The sequence below is a fragment of the Schistocerca americana genome, unplaced genomic scaffold, assembly GCF_021461395.2.
Source record: "Schistocerca americana isolate TAMUIC-IGC-003095 unplaced genomic scaffold, iqSchAmer2.1 HiC_scaffold_1227, whole genome shotgun sequence".
Classification (NCBI taxonomy): Eukaryota; Metazoa; Arthropoda; class Insecta; order Orthoptera; family Acrididae; genus Schistocerca; species Schistocerca americana.
In genome coordinates, this window is record NW_025725294.1 from 1 (window position 1) to 27,827 (window position 27,827).

Below are 27,827 nucleotides of genomic sequence, written 5' to 3' on the forward strand. Positions count from 1 at the left end.
AAGCACAACCAAGCTGCGCTGATCTCCGTTCTTTGCTACTCTTATGTGCACGGACGCGATGGTTGGTTGGTTTGCAGGGGTGAAGGGACCAGAGTACAAAGGCGCGGACACGTTCACATACGCAAGAGTTCCAAGTAGTTTCGATGCTCTGGTATTACGACTGCAAATTCCGTCCGTTTTTAACGTCTTAATTGAAGGGACAGTCACAAGTTGCTCCGTTTTCACTCCATGTCGACAATCACACAGCACCTGAGGTAACAAGCACATCTGAAGACCCATTGTGCACTCGACTGTTCATGCCAACTCACTGCCTCGCACTTTACTACTGTGTACCACTCTTGTCGTCCAACTGCAAAAGACTGGGCCACAACAACTTTCCGCGTCTCCATTGCACTGCGCAAACTACGAAACGCTCCCCAAACATGGCACTCACCCACGCAGACGACTTTTCCGACTTTACACGACGCTCACGCAACGCTCACGCTAGTGACAGCCTTATTTAGAGCTTGACGTCGCACACAAGCGAATGAGCACATTTCGCCGACGACTTAGGCCGCCCTCCTAGTGTGGCTGTTCGGTGTCTGCAGGCAGCGAGGGGCTGCAAGCTTCCTGTGTTCGCGCCTATGTCACCTCTGCTTGCTTGTCAGAGACAGAGTATCGCAAAACATACAACTCACTCCATGAATTGATTGCTACGGCATCTGTCATCAGCAGTCACAACTAGCAACACCAGTAGCAGCCGACTGCACGTCAAGAATTGGAATGTGCAGTGGGATTTTTGTGAATTCGGCGCAAGGCTGATCTTTGCGACATAGGTTTGAGAATCTTATGGGAACACTTGTACTGTTTCTAAATTAAGTGTAGTGGTGGGAGGAGGGTGCTTCGTGCGCATTACAGCACGCTTGCCAATTGTGGCTGCTAATCGTTGGCTCGTATCTGCCTTGACACATTTTCTGGCTGTGAATTATTCCACTTGCATGGCAGTGTGCGCATGTTGGTGTGTTAAAAATTCTGGAGGCGCTGGGTATCGATCCCAGTACCTCTCGCATGCTAAGCGAGCGCTCTACCATCTGAGCTACGCCCCCCTGCTGACGAACTGCGCTACATACAGCCATATCAATGACACAGACCCTTGCACTCCCATTATTCCGCTGACAAACACTACTCTCAATGTGTCCGTGAGGGTGTCTTTCAGGTTTCCTGCATTCTGTATCGAATCGTAGTTGGCCAAAATCAAAGTGGCACGCACGACGTCGAAAATAGCGTTCGGCCAACGCTCTGAGGTAGACGAACGTGTTGTCCACTCTCTAGACTTCATTGAGGTTAGGCCGTTATACCTAAGGCAGATTTGCACTCGATGACACCTCGACAACAGCCGGTCCTCACATTTACGTCTTGCTCTCCTTACGTCGGTATACGAGTCTGTGACGCTGGCTTTGCAACATCTTGCGTGTCTTTAGGCTCGCCGCGACCAACACTTACCACGCACTGACCACAAAACATGGAGGCGCCGGGGCTTGAACCCGGGACCTTTCACATGCAAAGCGAACGCTCTACCAACTGAGCTACGCCCCCAAGCACAAGCAAGCTGCGCTGATCTCCGTTCTTTGCTACTCTTATGTGCACGGACGCGATGGTTGGTTGGTTTGCAGGGGTGAAGGGACCAGAGTACAAAGGCGCGGACACGTTCACATACGCAAGAGTTCCAAGTAGTTTCGATGCTCTGGTATTACGACTGCAAATTCCGTCCGTTTTTAACGTCTTAAATTGAAGGGACAGTCACAAGTTGCTCCGTTTTCACTCCATGTCGACAATCACACAGCACCTGAGGTAACAAGCACATCTGAAGACCCATTGTGCACTCGACTGTTCATGCCAACTCACTGCCTCGCACTTTACTACTGTGTACCACTCTTGTCGTCCAACTGCAAAAGACTGGGCCACAACAACTTTCCGCGTCTCCATTGCACTGCGCAAACTACGAAACGCTCCCCAAACATGGCACTCACCCACGCAGACGACTTTTCCGACTTTACACGACGCTCACGCTAGTGACAGCCTTATTTAGAGCTTGACGTCGCACACAAGCGAATGAGCACATTTCGCCGACGACTTAGGCCGCCCTCCTAGTGTGGCTGTTCGGTGTCTGCAGGCAGCGAGGGGCTGCAAGCTTCCTGTGTTCGCGCCTATGTCACCTCTGCTTGCTTGTCAGAGACAGAGTATCGCAAAACATACAACTCACTCCATGAATTGATTGCTACGGCATCTGTCATCAGCAGTCACAACTAGCAACACCAGTAGCAGCCGACTGCACGTCAAGAATTGGAATGTGCAGTGGGATTTTTGTGAATTCGGCGCAAGGCTGATCTTTGCGACATAGGTTTGAGAATCTTATGGGAACACTTGTACTGTTTCTAAATTAAGTGTAGTGGTGGGAGGAGGGTGCTTCGTGCGCATTACAGCACGCTTGCCAATTGTGGCTGCTAATCGTTGGCTCGTATCTGCCTTGACACATTTTCTGGCTGTGAATTATTCCACTTGCATGGCAGTGTGCGCATGTTGGTGTGTTAAAAATTCTGGAGGCGCTGGGTATCGATCCCAGTACCTCTCGCATGCTAAGCGAGCGCTCTACCATCTGAGCTACGCCCCCTGCTGACGAACTGCGCTACATACAGCCATATCAATGACACAGACCCTTGCACTCCCATTATTCCGCTGACAAACACTACTCTCAATGTGTCCGTGAGGGTGTCTTTCAGGTTTCCTGCATTCTGTATCGAATCGTAGTTGGCCAAAATCAAAGTGGCACGCACGACGTCGAAAATAGCGTTCGGCCAACGCTCTGAGGTAGACGAACGTGTTGTCCACTCTCTAGACTTCATTGAGGTTAGGCCGTTATACCTAAGGCAGATTTGCACTCGATGACACCTCGACAACAGCCGGTCCTCACATTTACGTCTTGCTCTCCTTACGTCGGTATACGAGTCTGTGACGCTGGCTTTGCAACATCTTGCGTGTCTTTAGGCTCGCCGCGACCAACACTTACCACGCACTGACCACAAAACATGGAGGCGCCGGGGCTTGAACCCGGGACCTTTCACATGCAAAGCGAACGCTCTACCAACTGAGCTACGCCCCCAAGCACAAGCAAGCTGCGCTGATCTCCGTTCTTTGCTACTCTTATGTGCACGGACGCGATGGTTGGTTGGTTTGCTGGGGTGAAGGGACCAGAGTACAAAGGCGCGGACACGTTCACATACGCAAGAGTTCCAAGTAGTTTCGATGCTCTGGTATTACGACTGCAAATTCCGTCCGTTTTTAACGTCTTAAATTGAAGGGACAGTCACAAGTTGCTCCGTTTTCACTCCATGTCGACAATCACACAGCACCTGAGGTAACAAGCACATCTGAAGACCCATTGTGCACTCGACTGTTCATGCCAACTCACTGCCTCGCACTTTACTACTGTGTACCACTCTTGTCGTCCAACTGCAAAAGACTGGGCCACAACAACTTTCCGCGTCTCCATTGCACTGCGCAAACTACGAAACGCTCCCCAAACATGGCACTCACCCACGCAGACGACTTTTCCGACTTTACACGACGCTCACGCTAGTGACAGCCTTATTTAGAGCTTGACGTCGCACACAAGCGAATGAGCACATTTCGCCGACGACTTAGGCCGCCCTCCTAGTGTGGCTGTTCGGTGTCTGCAGGCAGCGAGGGGCTGCAAGCTTCCTGTGTTCGCGCCTATGTCACCTCTGCTTGCTTGTCAGAGACAGAGTATCGCAAAACATACAACTCACTCCATGAATTGATTGCTACGGCATCTGTCATCAGCAGTCACAACTAGCAACACCAGTAGCAGCCGACTGCACGTCAAGAATTGGAATGTGCAGTGGGATTTTTGTGAATTCGGCGCAAGGCTGATCTTTGCGACATAGGTTTGAGAATCTTATGGGAACACTTGTACTGTTTCTAAATTAAGTGTAGTGGTGGGAGGAGGGTGCTTCGTGCGCATTACAGCACGCTTGCCAATTGTGGCTGCTAATCGTTGGCTCGTATCTGCCTTGACACATTTTCTGGCTGTGAATTATTCCACTTGCATGGCAGTGTGCGCATGTTGGTGTGTTAAAAATTCTGGAGGCGCTGGGTATCGATCCCAGTACCTCTCGCATGCTAAGCGAGCGCTCTACCATCTGAGCTACGCCCCCTGCTGACGAACTGCGCTACATACAGCCATATCAATGACACAGACCCTTGCACTCCCATTATTCCGCTGACAAACACTACTCTCAATGTGTCCGTGAGGGTGTCTTTCAGGTTTCCTGCATTCTGTATCGAATCGTAGTTGGCCAAAATCAAAGTGGCACGCACGACGTCGAAAATAGCGTTCGGCCAACGCTCTGAGGTAGACGAACGTGTTGTCCACTCTCTAGACTTCATTGAGGTTAGGCCGTTATACCTAAGGCAGATTTGCACTCGATGACACCTCGACAACAGCCGGTCCTCACATTTACGTCTTGCTCTCCTTACGTCGGTATACGAGTCTGTGACGCTGGCTTTGCAACATCTTGCGTGTCTTTAGGCTCGCCGCGACCAACACTTACCACGCACTGACCACAAAACATGGAGGCGCCGGGGCTTGAACCCGGGACCTTTCACATGCAAAGCGAACGCTCTACCAACTGAGCTACGCCCCCAAGCACAAGCAAGCTGCGCTGATCTCCGTTCTTTGCTACTCTTATGTGCACGGACGCGATGGTTGGTTGGTTTGCTGGGGTGAAGGGACCAGAGTACAAAGGCGCGGACACGTTCACATACGCAAGAGTTCCAAGTAGTTTCGATGCTCTGGTATTACGACTGCAAATTCCGTCCGTTTTTAACGTCTTAAATTGAAGGGACAGTCACAAGTTGCTCCGTTTTCACTCCATGTCGACAATCACACAGCACCTGAGGTAACAAGCACATCTGAAGACCCATTGTGCACTCGACTGTTCATGCCAACTCACTGCCTCGCACTTTACTACTGTGTACCACTCTTGTCGTCCAACTGCAAAAGACTGGGCCACAACAACTTTCCGCGTCTCCATTGCACTGCGCAAACTACGAAACGCTCCCCAAACATGGCACTCACCCACGCAGACGACTTTTCCGACTTTACACGACGCTCACGCAACGCTCACGCTAGTGACAGCCTTATTTAGAGCTTGACGTCGCACACAAGCGAATGAGCACATTTCGCCGACGACTTAGGCCGCCCTCCTAGTGTGGCTGTTCGGTGTCTGCAGGCAGCGAGGGGCTGCAAGCTTCCTGTGTTCGCGCCTATGTCACCTCTGCTTGCTTGTCAGAGACAGAGTATCGCAAAACATACAACTCACTCCATGAATTGATTGCTACGGCATCTGTCATCAGCAGTCACAACTAGCAACACCAGTAGCAGCCGACTGCACGTCAAGAATTGGAATGTGCAGTGGGATTTTTGTGAATTCGGCGCAAGGCTGATCTTTGCGACATAGGTTTGAGAATCTTATGGGAACACTTGTACTGTTTCTAAATTAAGTGTAGTGGTGGGAGGAGGGTGCTTCGTGCGCATTACAGCACGCTTGCCAATTGTGGCTGCTAATCGTTGGCTCGTATCTGCCTTGACACATTTTCTGGCTGTGAATTATTCCACTTGCATGGCAGTGTGCGCATGTTGGTGTGTTAAAAATTCTGGAGGCGCTGGGTATCGATCCCAGTACCTCTCGCATGCTAAGCGAGCGCTCTACCATCTGAGCTACGCCCCCTGCTGACGAACTGCGCTACATACAGCCATATCAATGACACAGACCCTTGCACTCCCATTATTCCGCTGACAAACACTACTCTCAATGTGTCCGTGAGGGTGTCTTTCAGGTTTCCTGCATTCTGTATCGAATCGTAGTTGGCCAAAATCAAAGTGGCACGCACGACGTCGAAAATAGCGTTCGGCCAACGCTCTGAGGTAGACGAACGTGTTGTCCACTCTCTAGACTTCATTGAGGTTAGGCCGTTATACCTAAGGCAGATTTGCACTCGATGACACCTCGACAACAGCCGGTCCTCACATTTACGTCTTGCTCTCCTTACGTCGGTATACGAGTCTGTGACGCTGGCTTTGCAACATCTTGCGTGTCTTTAGGCTCGCCGCGACCAACACTTACCACGCACTGACCACAAAACATGGAGGCGCCGGGGCTTGAACCCGGGACCTTTCACATGCAAAGCGAACGCTCTACCAACTGAGCTACGCCCCCAAGCACAAGCAAGCTGCGCTGATCTCCGTTCTTTGCTACTCTTATGTGCACGGACGCGATGGTTGGTTGGTTTGCTGGGGTGAAGGGACCAGAGTACAAAGGCGCGGACACGTTCACATACGCAAGAGTTCCAAGTAGTTTCGATGCTCTGGTATTACGACTGCAAATTCCGTCCGTTTTTAACGTCTTAAATTGAAGGGACAGTCACAAGTTGCTCCGTTTTCACTCCATGTCGACAATCACACAGCACCTGAGGTAACAAGCACATCTGAAGACCCATTGTGCACTCGACTGTTCATGCCAACTCACTGCCTCGCACTTTACTACTGTGTACCACTCTTGTCGTCCAACTGCAAAAGACTGGGCCACAACAACTTTCCGCGTCTCCATTGCACTGCGCAAACTACGAAACGCTCCCCAAACATGGCACTCACCCACGCAGACGACTTTTCCGACTTTACACGACGCTCACGCAACGCTCACGCTAGTGACAGCCTTATTTAGAGCTTGACGTCGCACACAAGCGAATGAGCACATTTCGCCGACGACTTAGGCCGCCCTCCTAGTGTGGCTGTTCGGTGTCTGCAGGCAGCGAGGGGCTGCAAGCTTCCTGTGTTCGCGCCTATGTCACCTCTGCTTGCTTGTCAGAGACAGAGTATCGCAAAACATACAACTCACTCCATGAATTGATTGCTACGGCATCTGTCATCAGCAGTCACAACTAGCAACACCAGTAGCAGCCGACTGCACGTCAAGAATTGGAATGTGCAGTGGGATTTTTGTGAATTCGGCGCAAGGCTGATCTTTGCGACATAGGTTTGAGAATCTTATGGGAACACTTGTACTGTTTCTAAATTAAGTGTAGTGGTGGGAGGAGGGTGCTTCGTGCGCATTACAGCACGCTTGCCAATTGTGGCTGCTAATCGTTGGCTCGTATCTGCCTTGACACATTTTCTGGCTGTGAATTATTCCACTTGCATGGCAGTGTGCGCATGTTGGTGTGTTAAAAATTCTGGAGGCGCTGGGTATCGATCCCAGTACCTCTCGCATGCTAAGCGAGCGCTCTACCATCTGAGCTACGCCCCCTGCTGACGAACTGCGCTACATACAGCCATATCAATGACACAGACCCTTGCACTCCCATTATTCCGCTGACAAACACTACTCTCAATGTGTCCGTGAGGGTGTCTTTCAGGTTTCCTGCATTCTGTATCGAATCGTAGTTGGCCAAAATCAAAGTGGCACGCACGACGTCGAAAATAGCGTTCGGCCAACGCTCTGAGGTAGACGAACGTGTTGTCCACTCTCTAGACTTCATTGAGGTTAGGCCGTTATACCTAAGGCAGATTTGCACTCGATGACACCTCGACAACAGCCGGTCCTCACATTTACGTCTTGCTCTCCTTACGTCGGTATACGAGTCTGTGACGCTGGCTTTGCAACATCTTGCGTGTCTTTAGGCTCGCCGCGACCAACACTTACCACGCACTGACCACAAAACATGGAGGCGCCGGGGCTTGAACCCGGGACCTTTCACATGCAAAGCGAACGCTCTACCAACTGAGCTACGCCCCCAAGCACAAGCAAGCTGCGCTGATCTCCGTTCTTTGCTACTCTTATGTGCACGGACGCGATGGTTGGTTGGTTTGCTGGGGTGAAGGGACCAGAGTACAAAGGCGCGGACACGTTCACATACGCAAGAGTTCCAAGTAGTTTCGATGCTCTGGTATTACGACTGCAAATTCCGTCCGTTTTTAACGTCTTAAATTGAAGGGACAGTCACAAGTTGCTCCGTTTTCACTCCATGTCGACAATCACACAGCACCTGAGGTAACAAGCACATCTGAAGACCCATTGTGCACTCGACTGTTCATGCCAACTCACTGCCTCGCACTTTACTACTGTGTACCACTCTTGTCGTCCAACTGCAAAAGACTGGGCCACAACAACTTTCCGCGTCTCCATTGCACTGCGCAAACTACGAAACGCTCCCCAAACATGGCACTCACCCACGCAGACGACTTTTCCGACTTTACACGACGCTCACGCTAGTGACAGCCTTATTTAGAGCTTGACGTCGCACACAAGCGAATGAGCACATTTCGCCGACGACTTAGGCCGCCCTCCTAGTGTGGCTGTTCGGTGTCTGCAGGCAGCGAGGGGCTGCAAGCTTCCTGTGTTCGCGCCTATGTCACCTCTGCTTGCTTGTCAGAGACAGAGTATCGCAAAACATACAACTCACTCCATGAATTGATTGCTACGGCATCTGTCATCAGCAGTCACAACTAGCAACACCAGTAGCAGCCGACTGCACGTCAAGAATTGGAATGTGCAGTGGGATTTTTGTGAATTCGGCGCAAGGCTGATCTTTGCGACATAGGTTTGAGAATCTTATGGGAACACTTGTACTGTTTCTAAATTAAGTGTAGTGGTGGGAGGAGGGTGCTTCGTGCGCATTACAGCACGCTTGCCAATTGTGGCTGCTAATCGTTGGCTCGTATCTGCCTTGACACATTTTCTGGCTGTGAATTATTCCACTTGCATGGCAGTGTGCGCATGTTGGTGTGTTAAAAATTCTGGAGGCGCTGGGTATCGATCCCAGTACCTCTCGCATGCTAAGCGAGCGCTCTACCATCTGAGCTACGCCCCCTGCTGACGAACTGCGCTACATACAGCCATATCAATGACACAGACCCTTGCACTCCCATTATTCCGCTGACAAACACTACTCTCAATGTGTCCGTGAGGGTGTCTTTCAGGTTTCCTGCATTCTGTATCGAATCGTAGTTGGCCAAAATCAAAGTGGCACGCACGACGTCGAAAATAGCGTTCGGCCAACGCTCTGAGGTAGACGAACGTGTTGTCCACTCTCTAGACTTCATTGAGGTTAGGCCGTTATACCTAAGGCAGATTTGCACTCGATGACACCTCGACAACAGCCGGTCCTCACATTTACGTCTTGCTCTCCTTACGTCGGTATACGAGTCTGTGACGCTGGCTTTGCAACATCTTGCGTGTCTTTAGGCTCGCCGCGACCAACACTTACCACGCACTGACCACAAAACATGGAGGCGCCGGGGCTTGAACCCGGGACCTTTCACATGCAAAGCGAACGCTCTACCAACTGAGCTACGCCCCCAAGCACAAGCAAGCTGCGCTGATCTCCGTTCTTTGCTACTCTTATGTGCACGGACGCGATGGTTGGTTGGTTTGCTGGGGTGAAGGGACCAGAGTACAAAGGCGCGGACACGTTCACATACGCAAGAGTTCCAAGTAGTTTCGATGCTCTGGTATTACGACTGCAAATTCCGTCCGTTTTTAACGTCTTAAATTGAAGGGACAGTCACAAGTTGCTCCGTTTTCACTCCATGTCGACAATCACACAGCACCTGAGGTAACAAGCACATCTGAAGACCCATTGTGCACTCGACTGTTCATGCCAACTCACTGCCTCGCACTTTACTACTGTGTACCACTCTTGTCGTCCAACTGCAAAAGACTGGGCCACAACAACTTTCCGCGTCTCCATTGCACTGCGCAAACTACGAAACGCTCCCCAAACATGGCACTCACCCACGCAGACGACTTTTCCGACTTTACACGACGCTCACGCAACGCTCACGCTAGTGACAGCCTTATTTAGAGCTTGACGTCGCACACAAGCGAATGAGCACATTTCGCCGACGACTTAGGCCGCCCTCCTAGTGTGGCTGTTCGGTGTCTGCAGGCAGCGAGGGGCTGCAAGCTTCCTGTGTTCGCGCCTATGTCACCTCTGCTTGCTTGTCAGAGACAGAGTATCGCAAAACATACAACTCACTCCATGAATTGATTGCTACGGCATCTGTCATCAGCAGTCACAACTAGCAACACCAGTAGCAGCCGACTGCACGTCAAGAATTGGAATGTGCAGTGGGATTTTTGTGAATTCGGCGCAAGGCTGATCTTTGCGACATAGGTTTGAGAATCTTATGGGAACACTTGTACTGTTTCTAAATTAAGTGTAGTGGTGGGAGGAGGGTGCTTCGTGCGCATTACAGCACGCTTGCCAATTGTGGCTGCTAATCGTTGGCTCGTATCTGCCTTGACACATTTTCTGGCTGTGAATTATTCCACTTGCATGGCAGTGTGCGCATGTTGGTGTGTTAAAAATTCTGGAGGCGCTGGGTATCGATCCCAGTACCTCTCGCATGCTAAGCGAGCGCTCTACCATCTGAGCTACGCCCCCTGCTGACGAACTGCGCTACATACAGCCATATCAATGACACAGACCCTTGCACTCCCATTATTCCGCTGACAAACACTACTCTCAATGTGTCCGTGAGGGTGTCTTTCAGGTTTCCTGCATTCTGTATCGAATCGTAGTTGGCCAAAATCAAAGTGGCACGCACGACGTCGAAAATAGCGTTCGGCCAACGCTCTGAGGTAGACGAACGTGTTGTCCACTCTCTAGACTTCATTGAGGTTAGGCCGTTATACCTAAGGCAGATTTGCACTCGATGACACCTCGACAACAGCCGGTCCTCACATTTACGTCTTGCTCTCCTTACGTCGGTATACGAGTCTGTGACGCTGGCTTTGCAACATCTTGCGTGTCTTTAGGCTCGCCGCGACCAACACTTACCACGCACTGACCACAAAACATGGAGGCGCCGGGGCTTGAACCCGGGACCTTTCACATGCAAAGCGAACGCTCTACCAACTGAGCTACGCCCCCAAGCACAAGCAAGCTGCGCTGATCTCCGTTCTTTGCTACTCTTATGTGCACGGACGCGATGGTTGGTTGGTTTGCTGGGGTGAAGGGACCAGAGTACAAAGGCGCGGACACGTTCACATACGCAAGAGTTCCAAGTAGTTTCGATGCTCTGGTATTACGACTGCAAATTCCGTCCGTTTTTAACGTCTTAAATTGAAGGGACAGTCACAAGTTGCTCCGTTTTCACTCCATGTCGACAATCACACAGCACCTGAGGTAACAAGCACATCTGAAGACCCATTGTGCACTCGACTGTTCATGCCAACTCACTGCCTCGCACTTTACTACTGTGTACCACTCTTGTCGTCCAACTGCAAAAGACTGGGCCACAACAACTTTCCGCGTCTCCATTGCACTGCGCAAACTACGAAACGCTCCCCAAACATGGCACTCACCCACGCAGACGACTTTTCCGACTTTACACGACGCTCACGCTAGTGACAGCCTTATTTAGAGCTTGACGTCGCACACAAGCGAATGAGCACATTTCGCCGACGACTTAGGCCGCCCTCCTAGTGTGGCTGTTCGGTGTCTGCAGGCAGCGAGGGGCTGCAAGCTTCCTGTGTTCGCGCCTATGTCACCTCTGCTTGCTTGTCAGAGACAGAGTATCGCAAAACATACAACTCACTCCATGAATTGATTGCTACGGCATCTGTCATCAGCAGTCACAACTAGCAACACCAGTAGCAGCCGACTGCACGTCAAGAATTGGAATGTGCAGTGGGATTTTTGTGAATTCGGCGCAAGGCTGATCTTTGCGACATAGGTTTGAGAATCTTATGGGAACACTTGTACTGTTTCTAAATTAAGTGTAGTGGTGGGAGGAGGGTGCTTCGTGCGCATTACAGCACGCTTGCCAATTGTGGCTGCTAATCGTTGGCTCGTATCTGCCTTGACACATTTTCTGGCTGTGAATTATTCCACTTGCATGGCAGTGTGCGCATGTTGGTGTGTTAAAAATTCTGGAGGCGCTGGGTATCGATCCCAGTACCTCTCGCATGCTAAGCGAGCGCTCTACCATCTGAGCTACGCCCCCTGCTGACGAACTGCGCTACATACAGCCATATCAATGACACAGACCCTTGCACTCCCATTATTCCGCTGACAAACACTACTCTCAATGTGTCCGTGAGGGTGTCTTTCAGGTTTCCTGCATTCTGTATCGAATCGTAGTTGGCCAAAATCAAAGTGGCACGCACGACGTCGAAAATAGCGTTCGGCCAACGCTCTGAGGTAGACGAACGTGTTGTCCACTCTCTAGACTTCATTGAGGTTAGGCCGTTATACCTAAGGCAGATTTGCACTCGATGACACCTCGACAACAGCCGGTCCTCACATTTACGTCTTGCTCTCCTTACGTCGGTATACGAGTCTGTGACGCTGGCTTTGCAACATCTTGCGTGTCTTTAGGCTCGCCGCGACCAACACTTACCACGCACTGACCACAAAACATGGAGGCGCCGGGGCTTGAACCCGGGACCTTTCACATGCAAAGCGAACGCTCTACCAACTGAGCTACGCCCCCAAGCACAAGCAAGCTGCGCTGATCTCCGTTCTTTGCTACTCTTATGTGCACGGACGCGATGGTTGGTTGGTTTGCTGGGGTGAAGGGACCAGAGTACAAAGGCGCGGACACGTTCACATACGCAAGAGTTCCAAGTAGTTTCGATGCTCTGGTATTACGACTGCAAATTCCGTCCGTTTTTAACGTCTTAAATTGAAGGGACAGTCACAAGTTGCTCCGTTTTCACTCCATGTCGACAATCACACAGCACCTGAGGTAACAAGCACATCTGAAGACCCATTGTGCACTCGACTGTTCATGCCAACTCACTGCCTCGCACTTTACTACTGTGTACCACTCTTGTCGTCCAACTGCAAAAGACTGGGCCACAACAACTTTCCGCGTCTCCATTGCACTGCGCAAACTACGAAACGCTCCCCAAACATGGCACTCACCCACGCAGACGACTTTTCCGACTTTACACGACGCTCACGCTAGTGACAGCCTTATTTAGAGCTTGACGTCGCACACAAGCGAATGAGCACATTTCGCCGACGACTTAGGCCGCCCTCCTAGTGTGGCTGTTCGGTGTCTGCAGGCAGCGAGGGGCTGCAAGCTTCCTGTGTTCGCGCCTATGTCACCTCTGCTTGCTTGTCAGAGACAGAGTATCGCAAAACATACAACTCACTCCATGAATTGATTGCTACGGCATCTGTCATCAGCAGTCACAACTAGCAACACCAGTAGCAGCCGACTGCACGTCAAGAATTGGAATGTGCAGTGGGATTTTTGTGAATTCGGCGCAAGGCTGATCTTTGCGACATAGGTTTGAGAATCTTATGGGAACACTTGTACTGTTTCTAAATTAAGTGTAGTGGTGGGAGGAGGGTGCTTCGTGCGCATTACAGCACGCTTGCCAATTGTGGCTGCTAATCGTTGGCTCGTATCTGCCTTGACACATTTTCTGGCTGTGAATTATTCCACTTGCATGGCAGTGTGCGCATGTTGGTGTGTTAAAAATTCTGGAGGCGCTGGGTATCGATCCCAGTACCTCTCGCATGCTAAGCGAGCGCTCTACCATCTGAGCTACGCCCCCTGCTGACGAACTGCGCTACATACAGCCATATCAATGACACAGACCCTTGCACTCCCATTATTCCGCTGACAAACACTACTCTCAATGTGTCCGTGAGGGTGTCTTTCAGGTTTCCTGCATTCTGTATCGAATCGTAGTTGGCCAAAATCAAAGTGGCACGCACGACGTCGAAAATAGCGTTCGGCCAACGCTCTGAGGTAGACGAACGTGTTGTCCACTCTCTAGACTTCATTGAGGTTAGGCCGTTATACCTAAGGCAGATTTGCACTCGATGACACCTCGACAACAGCCGGTCCTCACATTTACGTCTTGCTCTCCTTACGTCGGTATACGAGTCTGTGACGCTGGCTTTGCAACATCTTGCGTGTCTTTAGGCTCGCCGCGACCAACACTTACCACGCACTGACCACAAAACATGGAGGCGCCGGGGCTTGAACCCGGGACCTTTCACATGCAAAGCGAACGCTCTACCAACTGAGCTACGCCCCCAAGCACAAGCAAGCTGCGCTGATCTCCGTTCTTTGCTACTCTTATGTGCACGGACGCGATGGTTGGTTGGTTTGCTGGGGTGAAGGGACCAGAGTACAAAGGCGCGGACACGTTCACATACGCAAGAGTTCCAAGTAGTTTCGATGCTCTGGTATTACGACTGCAAATTCCGTCCGTTTTTAACGTCTTAAATTGAAGGGACAGTCACAAGTTGCTCCGTTTTCACTCCATGTCGACAATCACACAGCACCTGAGGTAACAAGCACATCTGAAGACCCATTGTGCACTCGACTGTTCATGCCAACTCACTGCCTCGCACTTTACTACTGTGTACCACTCTTGTCGTCCAACTGCAAAAGACTGGGCCACAACAACTTTCCGCGTCTCCATTGCACTGCGCAAACTACGAAACGCTCCCCAAACATGGCACTCACCCACGCAGACGACTTTTCCGACTTTACACGACGCTCACGCAACGCTCACGCTAGTGACAGCCTTATTTAGAGCTTGACGTCGCACACAAGCGAATGAGCACATTTCGCCGACGACTTAGGCCGCCCTCCTAGTGTGGCTGTTCGGTGTCTGCAGGCAGCGAGGGGCTGCAAGCTTCCTGTGTTCGCGCCTATGTCACCTCTGCTTGCTTGTCAGAGACAGAGTATCGCAAAACATACAACTCACTCCATGAATTGATTGCTACGGCATCTGTCATCAGCAGTCACAACTAGCAACACCAGTAGCAGCCGACTGCACGTCAAGAATTGGAATGTGCAGTGGGATTTTTGTGAATTCGGCGCAAGGCTGATCTTTGCGACATAGGTTTGAGAATCTTATGGGAACACTTGTACTGTTTCTAAATTAAGTGTAGTGGTGGGAGGAGGGTGCTTCGTGCGCATTACAGCACGCTTGCCAATTGTGGCTGCTAATCGTTGGCTCGTATCTGCCTTGACACATTTTCTGGCTGTGAATTATTCCACTTGCATGGCAGTGTGCGCATGTTGGTGTGTTAAAAATTCTGGAGGCGCTGGGTATCGATCCCAGTACCTCTCGCATGCTAAGCGAGCGCTCTACCATCTGAGCTACGCCCCCTGCTGACGAACTGCGCTACATACAGCCATATCAATGACACAGACCCTTGCACACCCATTATTCCGCTGACAAACACTACTCTCAATGTGTCCGTGAGGGTGTCTTTCAGGTTTCCTGCATTCTGTATCGAATCGTAGTTGGCCAAAATCAAAGTGGCACGCACGACGTCGAAAATAGCGTTCGGCCAACGCTCTGAGGTAGACGAACGTGTTGTCCACTCTCTAGACTTCATTGAGGTTAGGCCGTTATACCTAAGGCAGATTTGCACTCGATGACACCTCGACAACAGCCGGTCCTCACATTTACGTCTTGCTCTCCTTACGTCGGTATACGAGTCTGTGACGCTGGCTTTGCAACATCTTGCGTGTCTTTAGGCTCGCCGCGACCAACACTTACCACGCACTGACCACAAAACATGGAGGCGCCGGGGCTTGAACCCGGGACCTTTCACATGCAAAGCGAACGCTCTACCAACTGAGCTACGCCCCCAAGCACAAGCAAGCTGCGCTGATCTCCGTTCTTTGCTACTCTTATGTGCACGGACGCGATGGTTGGTTGGTTTGCTGGGGTGAAGGGACCAGAGTACAAAGGCGCGGACACGTTCACATACGCAAGAGTTCCAAGTAGTTTCGATGCTCTGGTATTACGACTGCAAATTCCGTCCGTTTTTAACGTCTTAAATTGAAGGGACAGTCACAAGTTGCTCCGTTTTCACTCCATGTCGACAATCACACAGCACCTGAGGTAACAAGCACATCTGAAGACCCATTGTGCACTCGACTGTTCATGCCAACTCACTGCCTCGCACTTTACTACTGTGTACCACTCTTGTCGTCCAACTGCAAAAGACTGGGCCACAACAACTTTCCGCGTCTCCATTGCACTGCGCAAACTACGAAACGCTCCCCAAACATGCCACTCACCCACGCAGACGACTTTTCCGACTTTACACGACGCTCACGCAACGCTCACGCTAGTGACAGCCTTATTTAGAGCTTGACGTCGCACACAAGCGAATGAGCACATTTCGCCGACGACTTAGGCCGCCCTCCTAGTGTGGCTGTTCGGTGTCTGCAGGCAGCGAGGGGCTGCAAGCTTCCTGTGTTCGCGCCTATGTCACCTCTGCTTGCTTGTCAGAGACAGAGTATCGCAAAACATACAACTCACTCCATGAATTGATTGCTACGGCATCTGTCATCAGCAGTCACAACTAGCAACACCAGTAGCAGCCGACTGCACGTCAAGAATTGGAATGTGCAGTGGGATTTTTGTGAATTCGGCGCAAGGCTGATCTTTGCGACATAGGTTTGAGAATCTTATGGGAACACTTGTACTGTTTCTAAATTAAGTGTAGTGGTGGGAGGAGGGTGCTCCGTGCGCATTACAGCACGCTTGCCAATTGTGGCTGCTAATCGTTGGCTCGTATCTGCCTTGACACATTTTCTGGCTGTGATATATTCCACTTGCATGGCAGTGTGCGCATGTTGGTGTGTTAAAAATTCTGGAGGCGCTGGGTATCGATCCCAGTACCTCTCGCATGCTAAGCGAGCGCTCTACCATCTGAGCTACGCCCCCTGCTGACAAACTGCGCTACATACAGCCATATCAATGACACAGACCCTTGCACTCCCATTATTCCGCTGACAAACACTACTCTCAATGTGTCCGTGAGGGTGTCTTTCAGGTTTCCTGCATACTGTATCGAATCGTAGTTGGCCAAAATCAAAGTGGCACGCACGACGTCGAAAATAGCGTTCGGCCAACGCTCTGAGGTAGACGAACGTGTTGTCCACTCTCTAGACTTCATTGAGGTTAGGCCGTTATACCTAAGGCAGATTTGCACTCGATGACACCTCGACAACAGCCGGTCCTCACATTTACGTCTTGCTCTCCTTACGTCAGTATACGAGTCTGTGACGCTGGCTTTGCAACATCTTGCGTGCCTTTAGGCTCGCCGCGACCAACACTTACCACGCACTGACCACAAAACATGGAGGCGCCGGGGCTTGAACCCGGGACCTTTCACATGCAAAGCGAACGCTCTACCAACTGAGCTACGCCCCCAAGCACAACCAAGCTGCGCTGTTCTCCGTTCTTTGCTACTCTCATGTGCACGGACGCGATGGTTGGTTGGTTTGCAGGGGTGAGGGGACCAGAGTACAAAGGCGCGGACACGTTCACATACGCAAGAGTTCCAAGTAGTTTCGATGCTCTGGTATTACGACTGCAAATTCCGTCCGTTTTTAACGTCTTAAATTGAAGGGACAGTCACAAGTTGCTCCGTTTTCACTCCATGTCGACAATCACACAGCACCTGAGGTAACAAGCACATCTGAAGACCCATTGTGCACTCGACTGTTCATGCCAACTCACTGCCTCGCACTTTACTACTGTGTACCACTCTTGTCGTCCAACTGCAAAAGACTGGGCCACAACAACTTTCCGCGTCTCCATTGCACTGCGCAAACTACGAAACGCTCCCCAAACATGGCACTCACCCACGCAGACGACTTTTCCGACTTTACACGACGCTCACGCAACGCTCACGCTAGTGACAGCCTTATTTAGAGCTTGACGTCGCACACAAGCGAATGAGCACATTTCGCCGACGACTTAGGCCGCCCTCCTAGTGTGGCTGTTCGGTGTCTGCAGGCAGCGAGGGGCTGCAAGCTTCCTGTGTTCGCGCCTATGTCACCTCTGCTTGCTTGTCAGAGACAGAGTATCGCAAAACATACAACTCACTCCATGAATTGATTGCTACGGCATCTGTCATCAGCAGTCACAACTAGCAACACCAGTAGCAGCCGACTGCACGTCAAGAATTGGAATGTGCAGTGGGATTTTTGTGAATTCGGCGCAAGGCTGATCTTTGCGACATAGGTTTGAGAATCTTATGGGAACACTTGTACTGTTTCTAAATTAAGTGTAGTGGTGGGAGGAGGGTGCTTCGTGCGCATTACAGCACGCTTGCCAATTGTGGCTGCTAATCGTTGGCTCGTATCTGCCTTGACACATTTTCTGGCTGTGAATTATTCCACTTGCATGGCAGTGTGCGCATGTTGGTGTGTTAAAAATTCTGGAGGCGCTGGGTATCGATCCCAGTACCTCTCGCATGCTAAGCGAGCGCTCTACCATCTGAGCTACGCCCCCTGCTGACGAACTGCGCTACATACAGCCATATCAATGACACAGACCCTTGCACTCCCATTATTCCGCTGACAAACACTACTCTCAATGTGTCCGTGAGGGTGTCTTTCAGGTTTCCTGCATTCTGTATCGAATCGTAGTTGGCCAAAATCAAAGTGGCACGCACGACGTCGAAAATAGCGTTCGGCCAACGCTCTGAGGTAGACGAACGTGTTGTCCACTCTCTAGACTTCATTGAGGTTAGGCCGTTATACCTAAGGCAGATTTGCACTCGATGACACCTCGACAACAGCCGGTCCTCACATTTACGTCTTGCTCTCCTTACGTCGGTATACGAGTCTGTGACGCTGGCTTTGCAACATCTTGCGTGTCTTTAGGCTCGCCGCGACCAACACTTACCACGCACTGACCACAAAACATGGAGGCGCCGGGGCTTGAACCCGGGACCTTTCACATGCAAAGCGAACGCTCTACCAACTGAGCTACGCCCCCAAGCACAACCAAGCTGCGCTGTTCTCCGTTCTTTGCTACTCTCATGTGCACGGACGCGATGGTTGGTTGGTTTGCAGGGGTGAGGGGACCAGAGTACAAAGGCGCGGACACGTTCACATACGCAAGAGTTCCAAGTAGTTTCGATGCTCTGGTATTACGACTGCAAATTCCGTCCGTTTTTAACGTCTTAAATTGAAGGGACAGTCACAAGTTGCTCCGTTTTCACTCCATGTCGACAATCACACAGCACCTGAGGTAACAAGCACATCTGAAGACCCATTGTGCACTCGACTGTTCATGCCAACTCACTGCCTCGCACTTTACTACTGTGTACCACTCTTGTCGTCCAACTGCAAAAGACTGGGCCACAACAACTTTCCGCGTCTCCATTGCACTGCGCAAACTACGAAACGCTCCCCAAACATGGCACTCACCCACGCAGACGACTTTTCCGACTTTACACGACGCTCACGCAACGCTCACGCTAGTGACAGCCTTATTTAGAGCTTGACGTCGCACACAAGCGAATGAGCACATTTCGCCGACGACTTAGGCCGCCCTCCTAGTGTGGCTGTTCGGTGTCTGCAGGCAGCGAGGGGCTGCAAGCTTCCTGTGTTCGCGCCTATGTCACCTCTGCTTGCTTGTCAGAGACAGAGTATCGCAAAACATACAACTCACTCCATGAATTGATTGCTACGGCATCTGTCATCAGCAGTCACAACTAGCAACACCAGTAGCAGCCGACTGCACGTCAAGAATTGGAATGTGCAGTGGGATTTTTGTGAATTCGGCGCAAGGCTGATCTTTGCGACATAGGTTTGAGAATCTTATGGGAACACTTGTACTGTTTCTAAATTAAGTGTAGTGGTGGGAGGAGGGTGCTTCGTGCGCATTACAGCACGCTTGCCAATTGTGGCTGCTAATCGTTGGCTCGTATCTGCCTTGACACATTTTCTGGCTGTGAATTATTCCACTTGCATGGCAGTGTGCGCATGTTGGTGTGTTAAAAATTCTGGAGGCGCTGGGTATCGATCCCAGTACCTCTCGCATGCTAAGCGAGCGCTCTACCATCTGAGCTACGCCCCCTGCTGACGAACTGCGCTACATACAGCCATATCAATGACACAGACCCTTGCACTCCCATTATTCCGCTGACAAACACTACTCTCAATGTGTCCGTGAGGGTGTCTTTCAGGTTTCCTGCATTCTGTATCGAATCGTAGTTGGCCAAAATCAAAGTGGCACGCACGACGTCGAAAATAGCGTTCGGCCAACGCTCTGAGGTAGACGAACGTGTTGTCCACTCTCTAGACTTCATTGAGGTTAGGCCGTTATACCTAAGGCAGATTTGCACTCGATGACACCTCGACAACAGCCGGTCCTCACATTTACGTCTTGCTCTCCTTACGTCGGTATACGAGTCTGTGACGCTGGCTTTGCAACATCTTGCGTGTCTTTAGGCTCGCCGCGACCAACACTTACCACGCACTGACCACAAAACATGGAGGCGCCGGGGCTTGAACCCGGGACCTTTCACATGCAAAGCGAACGCTCTACCAACTGAGCTACGCCCCCAAGCACAACCAAGCTGCGCTGTTCTCCGTTCTTTGCTACTCTCATGTGCACGGACGCGATGGTTGGTTGGTTTGCAGGGGTGAGGGGACCAGAGTACAAAGGCGCGGACACGTTCACATACGCAAGAGTTCCAAGTAGTTTCGATGCTCTGGTATTACGACTGCAAATTCCGTCCGTTTTTAACGTCTTAAATTGAAGGGACAGTCACAAGTTGCTCCGTTTTCACTCCATGTCGACAATCACACAGCACCTGAGGTAACAAGCACATCTGAAGACCCATTGTGCACTCGACTGTTCATGCCAACTCACTGCCTCGCACTTTACTACTGTGTACCACTCTTGTCGTCCAACTGCAAAAGACTGGGCCACAACAACTTTCCGCGTCTCCATTGCACTGCGCAAACTACGAAACGCTCCCCAAACATGGCACTCACCCACGCAGACGACTTTTCCGACTTTACACGACGCTCACGCAACGCTCACGCTAGTGACAGCCTTATTTAGAGCTTGACGTCGCACACAAGCGAATGAGCACATTTCGCCGACGACTTAGGCCGCCCTCCTAGTGTGGCTGTTCGGTGTCTGCAGGCAGCGAGGGGCTGCAAGCTTCCTGTGTTCGCGCCTATGTCACCTCTGCTTGCTTGTCAGAGACAGAGTATCGCAAAACATACAACTCACTCCATGAATTGATTGCTACGGCATCTGTCATCAGCAGTCACAACTAGCAACACCAGTAGCAGCCGACTGCACGTCAAGAATTGGAATGTGCAGTGGGATTTTTGTGAATTCGGCGCAAGGCTGATCTTTGCGACATAGGTTTGAGAATCTTATGGGAACACTTGTACTGTTTCTAAATTAAGTGTAGTGGTGGGAGGAGGGTGCTTCGTGCGCATTACAGCACGCTTGCCAATTGTGGCTGCTAATCGTTGGCTCGTATCTGCCTTGACACATTTTCTGGCTGTGAATTATTCCACTTGCATGGCAGTGTGCGCATGTTGGTGTGTTAAAAATTCTGGAGGCGCTGGGTATCGATCCCAGTACCTCTCGCATGCTAAGCGAGCGCTCTACCATCTGAGCTACGCCCCCTGCTGACGAACTGCGCTACATACAGCCATATCAATGACACAGACCCTTGCACTCCCATTATTCCGCTGACAAACACTACTCTCAATGTGTCCGTGAGGGTGTCTTTCAGGTTTCCTGCATTCTGTATCGAATCGTAGTTGGCCAAAATCAAAGTGGCACGCACGACGTCGAAAATAGCGTTCGGCCAACGCTCTGAGGTAGACGAACGTGTTGTCCACTCTCTAGACTTCATTGAGGTTAGGCCGTTATACCTAAGGCAGATTTGCACTCGATGACACCTCGACAACAGCCGGTCCTCACATTTACGTCTTGCTCTCCTTACGTCGGTATACGAGTCTGTGACGCTGGCTTTGCAACATCTTGCGTGTCTTTAGGCTCGCCGCGACCAACACTTACCACGCACTGACCACAAAACATGGAGGCGCCGGGGCTTGAACCCGGGACCTTTCACATGCAAAGCGAACGCTCTACCAACTGAGCTACGCCCCCAAGCACAAGCAAGCTGCGCTGATCTCCGTTCTTTGCTACTCTTATGTGCACGGACGCGATGGTTGGTTGGTTTGCTGGGGTGAAGGGACCAGAGTACAAAGGCGCGGACACGTTCACATACGCAAGAGTTCCAAGTAGTTTCGATGCTCTGGTATTACGACTGCAAATTCCGTCCGTTTTTAACGTCTTAAATTGAAGGGACAGTCACAAGTTGCTCCGTTTTCACTCCATGTCGACAATCACACAGCACCTGAGGTAACAAGCACATCTGAAGACCCATTGTGCACTCGACTGTTCATGCCAACTCACTGCCTCGCACTTTACTACTGTGTACCACTCTTGTCGTCCAACTGCAAAAGACTGGGCCACAACAACTTTCCGCGTCTCCATTGCACTGCGCAAACTACGAAACGCTCCCCAAACATGGCACTCACCCACGCAGACGACTTTTCCGACTTTACACGACGCTCACGCAACGCTCACGCTAGTGACAGCCTTATTTAGAGCTTGACGTCGCACACAAGCGAATGAGCACATTTCGCCGACGACTTAGGCCGCCCTCCTAGTGTGGCTGTTCGGTGTCTGCAGGCAGCGAGGGGCTGCAAGCTTCCTGTGTTCGCGCCTATGTCACCTCTGCTTGCTTGTCAGAGACAGAGTATCGCAAAACATACAACTCACTCCATGAATTGATTGCTACGGCATCTGTCATCAGCAGTCACAACTAGCAACACCAGTAGCAGCCGACTGCACGTCAAGAATTGGAATGTGCAGTGGGATTTTTGTGAATTCGGCGCAAGGCTGATCTTTGCGACATAGGTTTGAGAATCTTATGGGAACACTTGTACTGTTTCTAAATTAAGTGTAGTGGTGGGAGGAGGGTGCTCCGTGCGCATTACAGCACGCTTGCCAATTGTGGCTGCTAATCGTTGGCTCGTATCTGCCTTGACACATTTTCTGGCTGTGATATATTCCACTTGCATGGCAGTGTGCGCATGTTGGTGTGTTAAAAATTCTGGAGGCGCTGGGTATCGATCCCAGTACCTCTCGCATGCTAAGCGAGCGCTCTACCATCTGAGCTACGCCCCCTGCTGACAAACTGCGCTACATACAGCCATATCAATGACACAGACCCTTGCACTCCCATTATTCCGCTGACAAACACTACTCTCAATGTGTCCGTGAGGGTGTCTTTCAGGTTTCCTGCATTCTGTATCGAATCGTAGTTGGCCAAAATCAAAGTGGCACGCACGACGTCGAAAATAGCGTTCGGCCAACGCTCTGAGGTAGACGAACGTGTTGTCCACTCTCTAGACTTCATTGAGGTTAGGCCGTTATACCTAAGGCAGATTTGCACTCGATGACACCTCGACAACAGCCGGTCCTCACATTTACGTCTTGCTCTCCTTACGTCAGTATACGAGTCTGTGACGCTGGCTTTGCAACATCTTGCGTGCCTTTAGGCTCGCCGCGACCAACACTTACCACGCACTGACCACAAAACATGGAGGCGCCGGGGCTTGAACCCGGGACCTTTCACATGCAAAGCGAACGCTCTACCAACTGAGCTACGCCCCCAAGCACAACCAAGCTGCGCTGTTCTCCGTTCTTTGCTACTCTCATGTGCACGGACGCGATGGTTGGTTGGTTTGCAGGGGTGAGGGGACCAGAGTACAAAGGCGCGGACACGTTCACATACGCAAGAGTTCCAAGTAGTTTCGATGCTCTGGTATTACGACTGCAAATTCCGTCCGTTTTTAACGTCTTAAATTGAAGGGACAGTCACAAGTTGCTCCGTTTTCACTCCATGTCGACAATCACACAGCACCTGAGGTAACAAGCACATCTGAAGACCCATTGTGCACTCGACTGTTCATGCCAACTCACTGCCTCGCACTTTACTACTGTGTACCACTCTTGTCGTCCAACTGCAAAAGACTGGGCCACAACAACTTTCCGCGTCTCCATTGCACTGCGCAAACTACGAAACGCTCCCCAAACATGGCACTCACCCACGCAGACGACTTTTCCGACTTTACACGACGCTCACGCAACGCTCACGCTAGTGACAGCCTTATTTAGAGCTTGACGTCGCACACAAGCGAATGAGCACATTTCGCCGACGACTTAGGCCGCCCTCCTAGTGTGGCTGTTCGGTGTCTGCAGGCAGCGAGGGGCTGCAAGCTTCCTGTGTTCGCGCCTATGTCACCTCTGCTTGCTTGTCAGAGACAGAGTATCGCAAAACATACAACTCACTCCATGAATTGATTGCTACGGCATCTGTCATCAGCAGTCACAACTAGCAACACCAGTAGCAGCCGACTGCACGTCAAGAATTGGAATGTGCAGTGGGATTTTTGTGAATTCGGCGCAAGGCTGATCTTTGCGACATAGGTTTGAGAATCTTATGGGAACACTTGTACTGTTTCTAAATTAAGTGTAGTGGTGGGAGGAGGGTGCTTCGTGCGCATTACAGCACGCTTGCCAATTGTGGCTGCTAATCGTTGGCTCGTATCTGCCTTGACACATTTTCTGGCTGTGAATTATTCCACTTGCATGGCAGTGTGCGCATGTTGGTGTGTTAAAAATTCTGGAGGCGCTGGGTATCGATCCCAGTACCTCTCGCATGCTAAGCGAGCGCTCTACCATCTGAGCTACGCCCCCTGCTGACGAACTGCGCTACATACAGCCATATCAATGACACAGACCCTTGCACTCCCATTATTCCGCTGACAAACACTACTCTCAATGTGTCCGTGAGGGTGTCTTTCAGGTTTCCTGCATTCTGTATCGAATCGTAGTTGGCCAAAATCAAAGTGGCACGCACGACGTCGAAAATAGCGTTCGGCCAACGCTCTGAGGTAGACGAACGTGTTGTCCACTCTCTAGACTTCATTGAGGTTAGGCCGTTATACCTAAGGCAGATTTGCACTCGATGACACCTCGACAACAGCCGGTCCTCACATTTACGTCTTGCTCTCCTTACGTCGGTATACGAGTCTGTGACGCTGGCTTTGCAACATCTTGCGTGTCTTTAGGCTCGCCGCGACCAACACTTACCACGCACTGACCACAAAACATGGAGGCGCCGGGGCTTGAACCCGGGACCTTTCACATGCAAAGCGAACGCTCTACCAACTGAGCTACGCCCCCAAGCACAACCAAGCTGCGCTGTTCTCCGTTCTTTGCTACTCTCATGTGCACGGACGCGATGGTTGGTTGGTTTGCAGGGGTGAGGGGACCAGAGTACAAAGGCGCGGACACGTTCACATACGCAAGAGTTCCAAGTAGTTTCGATGCTCTGGTATTACGACTGCAAATTCCGTCCGTTTTTAACGTCTTAAATTGAAGGGACAGTCACAAGTTGCTCCGTTTTCACTCCATGTCGACAATCACACAGCACCTGAGGTAACAAGCACATCTGAAGACCCATTGTGCACTCGACTGTTCATGCCAACTCACTGCCTCGCACTTTACTACTGTGTACCACTCTTGTCGTCCAACTGCAAAAGACTGGGCCACAACAACTTTCCGCGTCTCCATTGCACTGCGCAAACTACGAAACGCTCCCCAAACATGGCACTCACCCACGCAGACGACTTTTCCGACTTTACACGACGCTCACGCAACGCTCACGCTAGTGACAGCCTTATTTAGAGCTTGACGTCGCACACAAGCGAATGAGCACATTTCGCCGACGACTTAGGCCGCCCTCCTAGTGTGGCTGTTCGGTGTCTGCAGGCAGCGAGGGGCTGCAAGCTTCCTGTGTTCGCGCCTATGTCACCTCTGCTTGCTTGTCAGAGACAGAGTATCGCAAAACATACAACTCACTCCATGAATTGATTGCTACGGCATCTGTCATCAGCAGTCACAACTAGCAACACCAGTAGCAGCCGACTGCACGTCAAGAATTGGAATGTGCAGTGGGATTTTTGTGAATTCGGCGCAAGGCTGATCTTTGCGACATAGGTTTGAGAATCTTATGGGAACACTTGTACTGTTTCTAAATTAAGTGTAGTGGTGGGAGGAGGGTGCTTCGTGCGCATTACAGCACGCTTGCCAATTGTGGCTGCTAATCGTTGGCTCGTATCTGCCTTGACACATTTTCTGGCTGTGAATTATTCCACTTGCATGGCAGTGTGCGCATGTTGGTGTGTTAAAAATTCTGGAGGCGCTGGGTATCGATCCCAGTACCTCTCGCATGCTAAGCGAGCGCTCTACCATCTGAGCTACGCCCCCTGCTGACGAACTGCGCTACATACAGCCATATCAATGACACAGACCCTTGCACTCCCATTATTCCGCTGACAAACACTACTCTCAATGTGTCCGTGAGGGTGTCTTTCAGGTTTCCTGCATTCTGTATCGAATCGTAGTTGGCCAAAATCAAAGTGGCACGCACGACGTCGAAAATAGCGTTCGGCCAACGCTCTGAGGTAGACGAACGTGTTGTCCACTCTCTAGACTTCATTGAGGTTAGGCCGTTATACCTAAGGCAGATTTGCACTCGATGACACCTCGACAACAGCCGGTCCTCACATTTACGTCTTGCTCTCCTTACGTCGGTATACGAGTCTGTGACGCTGGCTTTGCAACATCTTGCGTGTCTTTAGGCTCGCCGCGACCAACACTTACCACGCACTGACCACAAAACATGGAGGCGCCGGGGCTTGAACCCGGGACCTTTCACATGCAAAGCGAACGCTCTACCAACTGAGCTACGCCCCCAAGCACAACCAAGCTGCGCTGTTCTCCGTTCTTTGCTACTCTCATGTGCACGGACGCGATGGTTGGTTGGTTTGCAGGGGTGAGGGGACCAGAGTACAAAGGCGCGGACACGTTCACATACGCAAGAGTTCCAAGTAGTTTCGATGCTCTGGTATTACGACTGCAAATTCCGTCCGTTTTTAACGTCTTAAATTGAAGGGACAGTCACAAGTTGCTCCGTTTTCACTCCATGTCGACAATCACACAGCACCTGAGGTAACAAGCACATCTGAAGACCCATTGTGCACTCGACTGTTCATGCCAACTCACTGCCTCGCACTTTACTACTGTGTACCACTCTTGTCGTCCAACTGCAAAAGACTGGGCCACAACAACTTTCCGCGTCTCCATTGCACTGCGCAAACTACGAAACGCTCCCCAAACATGGCACTCACCCACGCAGACGACTTTTCCGACTTTACACGACGCTCACGCAACGCTCACGCTAGTGACAGCCTTATTTAGAGCTTGACGTCGCACACAAGCGAATGAGCACATTTCGCCGACGACTTAGGCCGCCCTCCTAGTGTGGCTGTTCGGTGTCTGCAGGCAGCGAGGGGCTGCAAGCTTCCTGTGTTCGCGCCTATGTCACCTCTGCTTGCTTGTCAGAGACAGAGTATCGCAAAACATACAACTCACTCCATGAATTGATTGCTACGGCATCTGTCATCAGCAGTCACAACTAGCAACACCAGTAGCAGCCGACTGCACGTCAAGAATTGGAATGTGCAGTGGGATTTTTGTGAATTCGGCGCAAGGCTGATCTTTGCGACATAGGTTTGAGAATCTTATGGGAACACTTGTACTGTTTCTAAATTAAGTGTAGTGGTGGGAGGAGGGTGCTTCGTGCGCATTACAGCACGCTTGCCAATTGTGGCTGCTAATCGTTGGCTCGTATCTGCCTTGACACATTTTCTGGCTGTGAATTATTCCACTTGCATGGCAGTGTGCGCATGTTGGTGTGTTAAAAATTCTGGAGGCGCTGGGTATCGATCCCAGTACCTCTCGCATGCTAAGCGAGCGCTCTACCATCTGAGCTACGCCCCCTGCTGACGAACTGCGCTACAT

The 27,827-nt window shown here is 51.1% G+C and overlaps 35 non-coding genes across 35 annotated transcripts; all 35 read right to left on the reverse strand.

Moving 5' to 3' along the window:
- Positions 1-1,012: 1,012 nt before the first annotated feature.
- Trnaa-agc lies at positions 1,013-1,085 on the reverse strand. Its single transcript has one exon. It is a non-coding gene; the product is annotated as a tRNA-Ala (tRNA).
- Positions 1,086-1,502: 417 nt separating this feature from the next.
- Positions 1,503-1,575, reverse strand: Trnaa-ugc. Its single transcript has one exon. It is a non-coding gene; the product is annotated as a tRNA-Ala (tRNA).
- A 1,002-nt stretch (positions 1,576-2,577) lies between these two features.
- Positions 2,578-2,650, reverse strand: Trnaa-agc. The gene has a single exon. It is a non-coding gene; the product is annotated as a tRNA-Ala (tRNA).
- Positions 2,651-3,066: 416 nt separating this feature from the next.
- Trnaa-ugc lies at positions 3,067-3,139 on the reverse strand. The gene has a single exon. It is a non-coding gene; the product is annotated as a tRNA-Ala (tRNA).
- A 1,002-nt stretch (positions 3,140-4,141) lies between these two features.
- On the reverse strand, positions 4,142-4,214 carry Trnaa-agc. The gene has a single exon. It is a non-coding gene; the product is annotated as a tRNA-Ala (tRNA).
- A 416-nt stretch (positions 4,215-4,630) lies between these two features.
- Trnaa-ugc lies at positions 4,631-4,703 on the reverse strand. The gene has a single exon. It is a non-coding gene; the product is annotated as a tRNA-Ala (tRNA).
- A 1,013-nt stretch (positions 4,704-5,716) lies between these two features.
- Positions 5,717-5,789, reverse strand: Trnaa-agc. The gene has a single exon. It is a non-coding gene; the product is annotated as a tRNA-Ala (tRNA).
- A 416-nt stretch (positions 5,790-6,205) lies between these two features.
- On the reverse strand, positions 6,206-6,278 carry Trnaa-ugc. Its single transcript has one exon. It is a non-coding gene; the product is annotated as a tRNA-Ala (tRNA).
- Positions 6,279-7,291: 1,013 nt separating this feature from the next.
- Positions 7,292-7,364, reverse strand: Trnaa-agc. Its single transcript has one exon. It is a non-coding gene; the product is annotated as a tRNA-Ala (tRNA).
- Positions 7,365-7,780: 416 nt separating this feature from the next.
- Positions 7,781-7,853, reverse strand: Trnaa-ugc. Its single transcript has one exon. It is a non-coding gene; the product is annotated as a tRNA-Ala (tRNA).
- A 1,002-nt stretch (positions 7,854-8,855) lies between these two features.
- Trnaa-agc lies at positions 8,856-8,928 on the reverse strand. Its single transcript has one exon. It is a non-coding gene; the product is annotated as a tRNA-Ala (tRNA).
- A 416-nt stretch (positions 8,929-9,344) lies between these two features.
- Positions 9,345-9,417, reverse strand: Trnaa-ugc. Its single transcript has one exon. It is a non-coding gene; the product is annotated as a tRNA-Ala (tRNA).
- A 1,013-nt stretch (positions 9,418-10,430) lies between these two features.
- Trnaa-agc lies at positions 10,431-10,503 on the reverse strand. The gene has a single exon. It is a non-coding gene; the product is annotated as a tRNA-Ala (tRNA).
- A 416-nt stretch (positions 10,504-10,919) lies between these two features.
- Positions 10,920-10,992, reverse strand: Trnaa-ugc. Its single transcript has one exon. It is a non-coding gene; the product is annotated as a tRNA-Ala (tRNA).
- A 1,002-nt stretch (positions 10,993-11,994) lies between these two features.
- Positions 11,995-12,067, reverse strand: Trnaa-agc. Its single transcript has one exon. It is a non-coding gene; the product is annotated as a tRNA-Ala (tRNA).
- Positions 12,068-12,483: 416 nt separating this feature from the next.
- On the reverse strand, positions 12,484-12,556 carry Trnaa-ugc. Its single transcript has one exon. It is a non-coding gene; the product is annotated as a tRNA-Ala (tRNA).
- Positions 12,557-13,558: 1,002 nt separating this feature from the next.
- Positions 13,559-13,631, reverse strand: Trnaa-agc. The gene has a single exon. It is a non-coding gene; the product is annotated as a tRNA-Ala (tRNA).
- Positions 13,632-14,047: 416 nt separating this feature from the next.
- On the reverse strand, positions 14,048-14,120 carry Trnaa-ugc. Its single transcript has one exon. It is a non-coding gene; the product is annotated as a tRNA-Ala (tRNA).
- A 1,013-nt stretch (positions 14,121-15,133) lies between these two features.
- Positions 15,134-15,206, reverse strand: Trnaa-agc. The gene has a single exon. It is a non-coding gene; the product is annotated as a tRNA-Ala (tRNA).
- A 416-nt stretch (positions 15,207-15,622) lies between these two features.
- On the reverse strand, positions 15,623-15,695 carry Trnaa-ugc. The gene has a single exon. It is a non-coding gene; the product is annotated as a tRNA-Ala (tRNA).
- Positions 15,696-16,708: 1,013 nt separating this feature from the next.
- Trnaa-agc lies at positions 16,709-16,781 on the reverse strand. Its single transcript has one exon. It is a non-coding gene; the product is annotated as a tRNA-Ala (tRNA).
- Positions 16,782-17,197: 416 nt separating this feature from the next.
- Positions 17,198-17,270, reverse strand: Trnaa-ugc. Its single transcript has one exon. It is a non-coding gene; the product is annotated as a tRNA-Ala (tRNA).
- Positions 17,271-18,283: 1,013 nt separating this feature from the next.
- Trnaa-agc lies at positions 18,284-18,356 on the reverse strand. The gene has a single exon. It is a non-coding gene; the product is annotated as a tRNA-Ala (tRNA).
- A 416-nt stretch (positions 18,357-18,772) lies between these two features.
- Positions 18,773-18,845, reverse strand: Trnaa-ugc. The gene has a single exon. It is a non-coding gene; the product is annotated as a tRNA-Ala (tRNA).
- A 1,013-nt stretch (positions 18,846-19,858) lies between these two features.
- Trnaa-agc lies at positions 19,859-19,931 on the reverse strand. Its single transcript has one exon. It is a non-coding gene; the product is annotated as a tRNA-Ala (tRNA).
- Positions 19,932-20,347: 416 nt separating this feature from the next.
- On the reverse strand, positions 20,348-20,420 carry Trnaa-ugc. The gene has a single exon. It is a non-coding gene; the product is annotated as a tRNA-Ala (tRNA).
- Positions 20,421-21,433: 1,013 nt separating this feature from the next.
- Positions 21,434-21,506, reverse strand: Trnaa-agc. Its single transcript has one exon. It is a non-coding gene; the product is annotated as a tRNA-Ala (tRNA).
- A 416-nt stretch (positions 21,507-21,922) lies between these two features.
- Trnaa-ugc lies at positions 21,923-21,995 on the reverse strand. Its single transcript has one exon. It is a non-coding gene; the product is annotated as a tRNA-Ala (tRNA).
- A 1,013-nt stretch (positions 21,996-23,008) lies between these two features.
- Positions 23,009-23,081, reverse strand: Trnaa-agc. Its single transcript has one exon. It is a non-coding gene; the product is annotated as a tRNA-Ala (tRNA).
- Positions 23,082-23,497: 416 nt separating this feature from the next.
- Trnaa-ugc lies at positions 23,498-23,570 on the reverse strand. The gene has a single exon. It is a non-coding gene; the product is annotated as a tRNA-Ala (tRNA).
- Positions 23,571-24,583: 1,013 nt separating this feature from the next.
- On the reverse strand, positions 24,584-24,656 carry Trnaa-agc. Its single transcript has one exon. It is a non-coding gene; the product is annotated as a tRNA-Ala (tRNA).
- Positions 24,657-25,072: 416 nt separating this feature from the next.
- On the reverse strand, positions 25,073-25,145 carry Trnaa-ugc. The gene has a single exon. It is a non-coding gene; the product is annotated as a tRNA-Ala (tRNA).
- Positions 25,146-26,158: 1,013 nt separating this feature from the next.
- On the reverse strand, positions 26,159-26,231 carry Trnaa-agc. The gene has a single exon. It is a non-coding gene; the product is annotated as a tRNA-Ala (tRNA).
- Positions 26,232-26,647: 416 nt separating this feature from the next.
- Positions 26,648-26,720, reverse strand: Trnaa-ugc. The gene has a single exon. It is a non-coding gene; the product is annotated as a tRNA-Ala (tRNA).
- A 1,013-nt stretch (positions 26,721-27,733) lies between these two features.
- Positions 27,734-27,806, reverse strand: Trnaa-agc. The gene has a single exon. It is a non-coding gene; the product is annotated as a tRNA-Ala (tRNA).
- Positions 27,807-27,827: the final 21 nt, after the last annotated feature.